This window comes from Tachyglossus aculeatus, chromosome X1, assembly GCF_015852505.1.
Source record: "Tachyglossus aculeatus isolate mTacAcu1 chromosome X1, mTacAcu1.pri, whole genome shotgun sequence".
Taxonomy (NCBI): Eukaryota; Metazoa; Chordata; class Mammalia; order Monotremata; family Tachyglossidae; genus Tachyglossus; species Tachyglossus aculeatus.
This window is the reverse complement of record NC_052101.1, coordinates 12,229,486-12,238,458: the sequence shown is the minus strand read 5'-3', so window position 1 is coordinate 12,238,458 and position 8,973 is coordinate 12,229,486. Positions and strand designations below refer to the sequence as shown.

The 8,973-nt window shown below is 41.0% G+C and overlaps 1 non-coding gene across 1 annotated transcript; it reads right to left on the bottom strand.

Annotated features, from left to right (window-relative positions):
• Positions 1-8,493: 8,493 nt before the first annotated feature.
• LOC119920386 lies at positions 8,494-8,631 on the bottom strand. Its single transcript, XR_005448135.1, has one exon. It is a non-coding gene; the product is annotated as a small nucleolar RNA SNORA7 (small nucleolar RNA).
• Between the last annotated feature and the right edge of the window lie 342 nt (positions 8,632-8,973).

Here is an 8,973-nt window from a genome sequence, read left to right as displayed (position 1 = left end):
CCAGTTCCTTGTATTTGGACTTGATGAATTCTAGAAAGTGGCATATTTTCAACCCACAAGGCATTTGTGTTCTCATAGGGGAGAATCTCTTGGGCATGTAGGTATATAAAGATTGCCCCTTGCTCAACTATTGCTTTTTTGCCCACAATATCCAATATTATTTTCATGTCTCATTCTTGGTTTCCTAATTTTCCTGCAGTCTCAGGGCTGAGGTGGGTTGAATAAAATGCGCAAATCCAAGAATAAGGATGACACAGAAGGGAATGGGAGAAGAGGAAATGAGGACCTAGTCTGGGAAGGCCTCTGAGAGCAGATGTGACTTCAGTGAGGCTTTGAAGTGGGGGAGAGTGATAGTCTATCAAATCTGATGAGGGAGGGCGTTCCCGGCCAGAGGCAGGATGTGGGCGAGAGGTATATGAAAAGAATGTGCAACAGCAGGACAGTGAAGGAAGATCTTATAGTCTGTGATTTATTGTACCCCACTCTAGATTCTCAGCTTCTTATGGGCAGGGACTGTCTGCCCATCACTTATCCTACCTTGCCTTGACTACTATATTCATTCATTCCATTGTATTTATTGAACGTTCACTGAGTGGAAAGTGCTGGGGAGAGTAGAGTATAACCATAAAACAGATACATTCCCTGCTCACAACGAGCTCAGCCTCCTGTTGCCCTCTCTGCCTCCTATCTCTCCCCACTCTAGTCCATACTTCATTCTACCGTTCTGATCATTTTTCTACAGAAACGTTCAGGACATGTTTCCCCACACCTCAAGAAACTCCAGTGGTTGCCCATCCACCTCCTCACCATTGGCTTGAAAGTATTCAATCACCTTACTCACTCTTACCTCACCTCACTACTCTCCTACTACAACCCAGCCCACATGTATCACTCCTCTAACGCTAACCTTTTCACAATATCTTGCTCTCATCTATCTCACTGCCGACCTCTCGCCCACATCCTGCCTCTTGTCTGGCATGTTCTCCCTGTCCGAACAGGAACTCAGTTTGATTTCTTCTGTTTTTTCCTGAAATCCACCCTTATCTTTTATTCTGACTGCATAGTCACCCCAGTTGCAGAAGTCATTCAGCATTATGGAAGATCTCTCTCTCTCCACTTATCTGTTTCTTAGACCCTAAGTCATAAATTAGGGGGCATTAGTAATGCTCTAAAACTCTAGTCTCTCTAGCATTCAGTCAGCCAATTTGCTGTGTTTATTGAAAACCTAACAGAAGCAGTGGATGGAGAATAGGCCTGGGAATCAGAAGGACCTGGGTTCTAATCCTGGCTCTGCCACTCTCCTGCTGTGTGACCTTGGGCAAGCCACTTAACTTCTCTCTGCCTCAGTTACCTCATCTGTAAATTGGGGATGAATACTATAAACTCATGTGGATCATGGTAGGGCCCAACCTGATTGGCTTGTAATCTACCCAGTCGTTAATGCAGTACCTGGCACATAGTAAGCGCTTAACAAATACCATGAAAAAACAAAACCAAAAATGCCTACTGTGTGTAGAGCACTGTACTAAGCTTTTGGGAGAGTACAATAGAAGAAAATACATTACCTACTCACAGAAAGCTTCCAATCAAGTGGGGTGATAGGCATGCTATGAGAAGTGCTCAAGTTGTAAAATATGCAAAATGATATGTACAGAAATGCTAAGTGGTGTGAATGTGTGGAAATCATAGTAGGGAAGCTAAAATCTTGGGGGAAGAAAAATCAACTGGGGAAAACCTCCAGGAGGAGATGGAATTCCAGAAGGATTTGGGAGAGGGGGAAAGATTTGGTGTGTCATCTTTAAGGGAAAGGGAGCACAGTCCAAGAGGAAGCCTGAGAGACAGTGGTGGGAGGGTCAAGAAGAAGGCCCAGTGAAAAAGTGAGCTTAAAAAAATGGGGAATGCTCACTATGGCAAAGTAGAAGAGTGGATATGAGGAATAAAACAGATGAAGTGCCTTGCAGCTAATGGTTAGGGGTTTTTTTTTTTTTTTTTTTACTTGATGTGGAGAGGAATGAGAAGTTTTGGGGAATTGGAGAACTATTTGCAGAACAATATCTTAAAAAAATGAACCAAGCAGTGGAGTGAAGTAGAGACTAGAGAGGGGAGAGGTAGGGAGATCAGTGAGAAGGCTGAAACAATAATCAAGCTGAGATATGAGTTTCCTGGACCAGAGTGTTGACTGTGTATATGGAGAAGAATGGGAATACTGGGGTAATGTTTCTCTTCACTGTGGAGGTGGATGGGCAGCCACTGGAGGTTCTTGAGGAGTGGGGAGACATGAACAGAACATTTTTCCTGCTGAATGATTTAATACCTTTTCTCCCTCCTAGTTAGACTTTGAGCTCCATGTGGGACCTCATTATCTTGTAACTATCCCAGAGCTTACTGCAGCACTTAACAAAAAACACAATTATCATTATTATTATGAGCCTAGTGCCAGGATAAGCTATAAGTGATCCTCTACCTTTCTACAATTACAATTATTCCCACACTCACAAACTCTTGGTAACAACGAAGGAGCTATGCCTTTATGTGAAAAGAAGATTTTCTTTAGGGGCTTGGTATTTTTCAGTAATCTTTGGTTGCTGGGCTTTCTGTGGTCATTGACTGTAAGTTTGTGGTAGGCAAGGAATGTGTCTGCCAACTCCATTGTATTGTATACTCCCAAGTGTTAAATACAATGCTCTGCACACAGTTCTCAATGAATACAATTGATTGATTGATGAAATACAGCAATGATAGTGGGTAGAGGGGAAAAAAAACTGGCTTAAATTTCATGATCTCCTTCTCTATCTATGGTAGATTATGGTATCAAGTCAGTATTCATGAGTTTAAGTATTAAACATGCTCTTTTATTCATTTTCACCAAGTAGTCCCCCTTGTAGCCTATTCCTAATTTATTGAAAAATCATATTCAATTATGCAGGGAGCCACTAGCTCCAGCTCCAATGGGTGATTATTCTAAATTGAGATTGATTCTTGTTCAAAACAAAATTCCTCTAGAGTTTCTCATCTGTATGCAGGTGAGATCCAGTTCCAATGATGAAAAAGGATTATGGAGATCCTCAATTATCTTATATCTGATGGTAGATGTGAAGAGTTTGTGGATAATTTTACTGAATATTAAATCCATTCATTCTATCCCCCTAATAAAAATATCTTTACATTATGAACCTCTCTCACTGACTTCCCTCCTAGGTGCTTGTGATAAGTAATAGCCGGATTCCCTTCAAGAGACAGGTTTCAATAATATGAATTTTAAGAAGTCAGACAGCTCTAATATTTTAATACAGATTGAGGCAGCCTAATCTATAAGTGCTTGAATCCTGTTAGCTCTGGAACTTTATGTATTCCTTGAGGCTTTTCATACGTCAAAAGTCAATATTTATTTCCTATTTTTTTTTAAACAGACAAAAGAACAAATTCCCAATACCTGCTGAAAACTTTTCTTGTCTGTGCAAAACCACAGCACTTTTTGAAAACAAATATGGAATATATTTAAATAAGAAATCAACAATGCCTGTTTAGAATGAAATGAGCCCTTTAACAATGTTTGAAGGTGGAATATCTGGTTTGAGCCCCCAGTCTAGTAAGACTAAAAACAAAATATGAATGTCCCTTGTCTGTTATGCATGCTTCTGATTAGGGACAAGGAATCATCTCCTGTGTCGCTGCCATCAGCAAGATTCTGTTAAGAATGTATTTTGCATACAAATTGTACCACAAACTAATTTACCATGATTAATTCCCAGAGTGTCCCTACGCAATAGGTCTGTCTTGGACTTCCCGTGGTACAGAAAAATAAAGCAAACTGCAATGTTCTCAGTTCCCCAAAGCAAGTGGGTGGCTGACTAAAATAAAACTCAAGTGTTCTCAACTCCCAGTTTGGGCTCAGATGATTCATTTGAAGAGAAACACCAAGGTGTTGATTCCCAAGTAACTTCACAGTTCCTTTAATTTTGTTTCTTTCAAATAGAATTTGTTGGGACACAAAAGGGAAATGCATTGTAAACTAAACAAAACTATTCACTCTTTCCCAGAATTCAACTGTAAGATTGCATACTTCTTTTTTTCAATTAACAGTTCTTAGCTGTCCTTTTTGGGTCAGCACAGGTGAGTCAGGGACCTGGAGGATAGTCCAGGTTGACTGGAAGTCTGGGATCACTCAATTCTTGTTTACTCGATTTGCTGAGCAGGAACTCCTGATAAGATGTCTTGTTTATAGGAACATCTTGATCAGTATTGATAAGATGTAGTCCTTGGTCAAAATGGAGTCACTTAGGCTAAGTCCTTGAGCAAAATGGAGTAACCTAGGCTAAGAGTTCCTAACAGTCTAGAGGGACAGATTGATTGATTACCACTGGAAAAAATAGCATCACTGTGTTAGTCCATGTACCTGGAGTGATGTTTATAGGGCCACATTGTGTTTCAGAACCCCATATTTTGAGAGCGATCACTGGCCCTGACTGGTACATTATAAATAACAATGAAATTGCATCAATAAATAAGATATAGTGCACTGTGTTGCTCAATGGAGCACAATTTTAACTCCATTTATTTTAATTCAATATTTAGGAAAGATATCAGATGATCATCTAATATCTTTTGGCATTTGTAAAGCACTTACTATGTACCAGGCATTGTACTAAGTTCTAGGATAGATGCAAGCTAATCAGGTTGGACACAGTCCTTATCCCACAAGGGGCTTACATTCTTAGTCCCCATTTTACAGATGAGGTAACTGAAGCAAAGAAGTGAAATGATTCACCCAAGGTCACACAGTAGACAAGTGACAGAACTGGCATTAGAAACCAGGTCCTTTTGATTCCAAGGCCCATGCTCTATCTTCTAGTTCACTTACAAGAAGGTAAACAAGATTATCTCAGAGTGTAAGCTTCCATGCCACCTTCTCAGAGAGTTCTTAGAGAGTGTCACTAATTAACACATTGAATATGAAATAGATCATTTTTGTAATAATAAAATTTCCAAATAGCCAGTTCAGTAAGAATAGTAGACTGTAAGGTCTTAATAGGATGGGATTACATCTACCGATTCATTTGTATTGTTCTTACCTAAGAACTTAGCCCAGTGATGTGCACACAGTGAGCACTTAAAATGTTGCCAATTTGTACTTCCCAAGCGCTTAGTACAGTGCTCTGCACACAGTAAGGGCTCAACAATTACGATTGATGATGATGATTGATTGATTGAGCTCACTGGGTGTATACAATGCTTTATATTAATTGTTTGGGAATGTGAAACAGAAGCACAAAACATATTTCTTATTCCCAATGATCTTACACTCGAATAGGGGAGACAAACATAAAAATATTCACCAGTTGTGGAAACTGAATAATTATTTGAGTGTACTTTTAAACTATACATACATACACAAGGCTGAGGATGATGTCACATTTGGGCTGACATGACTCAGAATTTGAGGAATTCATTGAGAATGCATTTTTGGAGGAGTTGGGATTTTAGGACATCTTTGACGGGAAGGACCAAGAGTTGTGAATTTGGGGGAGTGGGAAGGAGTTCCAGGCCAAGGGGAACAATTTGAGAAAGGGGATGAATCAATTCATCAATTATATTTACTGAGTGCTTACTGTGTGCAGAGCACTTTACTAAGACTTGGGAGAGTACAATATAACAATGTAACAGAGAGGGTAAACACAATCCCTGCCCACAAAGAGCTTAAAGTCTAGACAAAGAAGGGAGAGACAAGTTTTTTTTTTTTTCTTTTGAAGATCACTGTTATGTTGTCCTCTATCAGCTGAATCATCTGTTTTTTTCTGGGATTATTTTATGACTCTGAGAGTTTTGGTAATTGCTAGTGTACCTTTCACGGCCTTTAGGCTCATGGCTCTTCTCCTAACACAGAACCATTCCAGAGTAAATTGTGTGGTTCCAGAGCCAAGCACAGCATTTAGTACTTTATCTCCAGTGTCTTCATGGAGATTAGAATTAATTTTGAAGTGTGAAAGTATAGGTAATGGGTTAACCATTCCAACCCAGAAGCTGCTTTGACCTGAAGCTCCCTGACCCATTCTGAAGGACAACTCTGTGGTAGGGCTATTTGCACCATCCAACTTGGCTTCCTGCTGATTCTCTGGGCTACACAGGGTTTGAAATCTAGCCTATCTTCCAGCTACTCTAGATCACAACCCCTCCCTCCCCTGGACCCCAGCTCCTGGTATCCACACTGAGCTTCAGGATTTGGAGTGAAAGGGGCAAGATACAATCGGCTCCTGTGTGCTCTTTCAGACCCGTGCATCTTCCTGCAATACCTTTTATTCTTTATCTTCACTCACACACTGGTTTTCTCCTTCAGCTCCTCAATGCCAAGCATCCGTAACTTTTGTGGACCCAGATTATGGGATGAGGGAAGCACATTTAAGGTCATTTTTTAAGTTAGAGGAGGTGCCAGAAATCTCTATCATTTTCTGCAACCTACCAATATGCACTAAGGTTGCAGCAATCAATCAATCAATCAATCGTATTTATTGAGCACTTACTGTGTGCAGAGCACTGTACTAAGCGCTTGGGAAGTACAAGTTGGCAGCATATAGAGACGGCCCCTACCCAACAGTGGGCTCACAGTCTAGAAGGGGGAGACAGAGAACAAAACCAAACGTATTAACAAAATAAAATAAATAGAATAGATATGTACAAGTAAAATAAATATATATATAGAGTAATAAATATGTACAAACATATATACATATATACAGGTGCTGTGTGCAGCAGTATCCGTAGAGGAAGTACGCTGTCTATTTCACACCAAAGAGTCTGGTTTTCCTAGGTAACCTGTTTCATGCTTGTTTGGAGTGATAGGAAAGGGAAACACTAATCTGTTTTGTGAATTATTCTGTTGAACAAGTGGCATTCTCCCCTGGTCTATAAAAATGGGGCTGGCTGCCATTCAGCTGAGGTCTGCAGATGTGCAGGGGATGCTTCCAGCCCTCTAAACAGATTGGCTGCTCATGCAGATTAACTCAGCGTCTTTGAGGTACCTAAGGGTGTTTTCCACTGTGATCACACTGAACTGGCTGAGGCTGGCCTAGCGATGCTGCATCACAGGACTAAGCCACTTTGATCGGCACACTTAATAAAGGAATCATGGTCCCCACATCAACTATTTACTACTAATTTTAGCAGGAAGTGAAGTGAAATGAATTCAGCTCACAATAGCTTGTGGTCACTGATTGGCATTCCTATACGGGCATAGAGAAGCAGCGTGGCTCAGTGGAAAGAGCACAGGCTTTGGAGTCAGAGGTCATGGGTTCAAATTCCGGCTCCGCCAACTGTCAGCTGTGTGACTTTGGGCAAGTCACTTAACTTCTCTGTGCCTCAGTTACCTCATCTGTAAAATGGGGATTCAAACTGTGAGCCCCTGGTGGGACAACCTGATCACCTAGTAACCTCCTCAGTGCTTAGAACAGTGCTTTGCACACAGTAAGCGCTTAACAAATACCATTATTATTATTATTATTATTATTATAGCAGAATTCATCTATCTATCCATTATATCACATAGTGGATATGGGAAGATGATAAGCATACAAAGCAGAAGAAGCGAAGCAACATGGCTTAGTTTAAAGAGCACGGGTTTAGGAGTCAGATGTCGGCAACATATCCCACAGTGGTTCTTGAACTCTCCTTGTGTTTCTTCTGATTGCATACTCTGGCTAGCCCTTGAAAATTAGAAAAGTAAGTAATCCATAGCCACCCAAGAGAAAACAGAAGATGAAGTGAAAGTGCTGTGAAAGTGAGCACGATTCCAAAGTAGCTTCCAAAGCAGCAAGAGCTTGTCAATGAATCAATCATATTTATTGGATGCTTACTTTGTGCAGAGCACTGTACTAAGCCTTTGGAGAGTCTTGTCTTATACTACGGAGTGGTCTTTGACCCATAGCGACACCATGGATCATAGTGAAGCAGAGTGGCTTAGTGGAAAGAGCCTGGGCTTGGGAGTCAGAGGTCATGGATTCCAATCCCAGCTCTGCCTCTTATCAGCTGTGTGACTTTGGGCAAGTCACTTAACTTCTCTGGGCTTCAGTTACCTCATCTGTCAAATGGGGATTAAGACTGTGAGCCCCACGTGGGACAAACTGATTACCTTGTATGTACCCCAGTGTTTAGAACAATGTTTGGCACATAGTAAGTGCTTAACAAATACGATTACTATTATGGGCACATCTCTCCTAGAATGCCTCGCCTCCATCTGAAATTGTTCTGGTATTGTATTCTTAGAATTTTCTTGGTAAAAATCCAGAAGTGGTTTACCATTGCCTCTTTCCATGCAGTAAACTAGTCTTTGCCCTTGATTCTCTCCCATGCCATTGAGCCCGCTTTTGGGTAGGGACCGTCTCTATATGTTGCCAACTTGTACTTCCCAAGTGCTTAGTACAGTGCTCTGCACACAATAAGCGCTCAATAAATACGATTGAATGAATGAATGAATTGCTCCCCATCACAGGTGAGTTTAGACTTTATAGCAGATGGCCTTCCACTCACTAGCCACTGCCCAAGCTAGGAATGGAATGGGTAGGCTTCTGCTTGACTCTCCCTCCAGTAGTCATGACTGGTAGAGTACTGGGAACTCTTCAGGTGTGACCCTGAGAGGAATTGGGAGAGAATGAGAGAACAATATAACAGACGTATTCCCTGTCCACAGTGAGCTATAATCTAGGTGACCTTTAAAGACTAAACCTTTTCCCAGAAGACTCTAAAGCAGGAACTCTTTCACATCCTAAAGTTTTCATTTTCAGAAAAATACTCAATTCCTTAGTTTAGATAAGTACATTAAAATAATGCCATCCTCCTTTCAGAACTCATCCACACACTGTTCTAAGCGCTGGAGAGGATACAAGGTGATCAGATTGTCTCACGTGGGGCTCACAGTCTTCACCCCTCATTTTACAGATGAGGTAACTGAGGCCCAGAGAAGTGAAGTGACTTGCCCAAAGT